At 39.9% G+C, this 1,978-nt stretch overlaps 1 long non-coding RNA gene across 1 annotated transcript; it reads left to right on the top strand.

Moving 5' to 3' along the window:
• The first annotated feature begins 210 nt into the window (after positions 1-210).
• Positions 211-1,284, top strand: LOC128696773 (uncharacterized). The gene is made up of 2 exons (XR_008408201.2): positions 211-1,024; positions 1,160-1,284. It is a non-coding gene; the product is annotated as an uncharacterized lncRNA (long non-coding RNA).
• Positions 1,285-1,978: the final 694 nt, after the last annotated feature.

The raw sequence follows: 1,978 nt of genomic DNA on the forward strand, positions 1-1,978 counted from the left end.
ATCATAATTATAACAATGGCAACTACGTCATCAGCATGACGCGGCCCAGCTCACCATAACAATAACACGTGCTCCAGCGCGACTCGCTTCATAAAACAGTATCACAGGTATTTTTTTCCTTTTTTTGGTGTATTTTTGAGCTAGATCTTCTAAATAGTAACTGGCAACCATCAGGTTAGCTGTGAGAAGGAGCTGCTCAAGTCAGTGCCACTTTGTCTGACAGCTGACTACCCTTGGGACGTTACTTTTTGCCTTTCATTGTATACATTTTTGGTACACAATGCCTGCAAAGAAGAAACAGTTTCCCAAGAACATAAGCCACAAGAGGAAAAGGAACATAGAAGCAATGATAAGGTCTAGACAAGCAAAGAGAGCAGCAGCTGCTGTGGGTGGTGACGCCGCCACGATGCTCGTACCACCACCCTCCTCTCAAGACCTATCCTTGAGTTGAGGATATGAGGAATTCTATCATGGCAAGCTTCTTCCATTGTTCCTCAACTGATGAAAAACCTCAGCATCACCTTTGCCCAACAGGTGATAAATCCTGGTGTTTCTACCAGAATGCAGCAGCAGCAGACCTTCCTCCACTATCTCACACCAAGATGAAAGTGCATTTCCAACTGGAACCTGCATACATGGAGGAGGTGCATAATGTCTACAAAGACCTAACATCAGATGAAATGATGCAGCGTTGTATAAAAGGCAGAACGCAAAACTGTAATGAAAGTCTGCATCACCGCATATGGTGTTACAGCAATAAAGCCAAATATCAAACCAAGAGGCATGCTGATTTCGCAGTCAGCCATGCTGTTGCTGACTACAATAGTGGATATGTGAGGAGCTGTCTGGACACAGCACTGGGCTACAGACGTTCAGCAGTGACTCAAAAACAACTTGAATTAATGGAGAAGAACATGAAGGAACAACGGAAGCGAAGAGGAAAGAAGAGGAAAAGGGAGCTGGACACGTCCTACGAGCCTGGAGGACATTAGATAATCACGTGTCCACCTACATCCAGTCATAGGTACGTAATTATTAGTGTTTTTTTGGTATATTTTTATATTGTTATATGTATAAATATCATATATGAGTGCAATTACATGTATCTGTACATAATCACTGGGAATAGGATTTTGAGAATTAATTTTTTTCTTTTCAGATTGATTGGGATGGATTTTTATGATTGGCCGGCCACCAGAGAACTTCAGGACAAAGGGATCTTCATGGAACTTCAGGAATAATGTCTATATAACCAGTTCTACTCTCAATAAACGTATAAAGGCACTATGAGTATTTTTACCCACTGTATAGTAATGTTCAATGTATTTGTTGATTTTTTTCAAAAGTGCATTTATTTGTATTTTTCTGAGGTAAAACCATTATTTATGAACCGATCATTCTGAATTTTACAAAAGTTATTCAGGGGACCCTGTTTGACTTTGTAATGGAGCTGTCTTGGGTAATAATACCTTCAATTTTGCATAAATTGATGTAAAGTGCAAAAAAATTTTTTTAAATAAAGTCAAGACATAATAATATTTTTTTTGGGTACCATAAAACATGTTATTGCATTATTTATACCCCTCAAGGAAGGTTCCTTGATGTTGGTGAGGGGCTCTTGATTTAGGGAACTGGATCTGTGTTCCAGTTCCCCGATGCAAGGGAGAGACTTGTTTGCTTTATGCTCAGCAAGGCAGATGATTGCAACATTCCTTTCACTAATTATGAACTTGATGCAGCGCTAACTAAGGGCAACTCCACGTCGCCTGGTGAGGATGGTATTACTTACAACACACTCAGATTGCTGTGTCGAGTACCAGGTAATCCATTACTTGAATTATATAACATGAGTTATGTAACTGGGGAGCTCCCTCAATCTTGGACCAACAGCCTCATCATTCCAATTCCTAAGCCCAATCAACAAAATGTATTTCGCAGAATATCTCTTACTAACTGCTTGTGTAAAACATTTGAGAGA

The sequence above is a fragment of the Cherax quadricarinatus genome, chromosome 52 (assembly GCF_038502225.1).
Source record: "Cherax quadricarinatus isolate ZL_2023a chromosome 52, ASM3850222v1, whole genome shotgun sequence".
NCBI lineage: Eukaryota > Metazoa > Arthropoda > Malacostraca > Decapoda > Parastacidae > Cherax > Cherax quadricarinatus.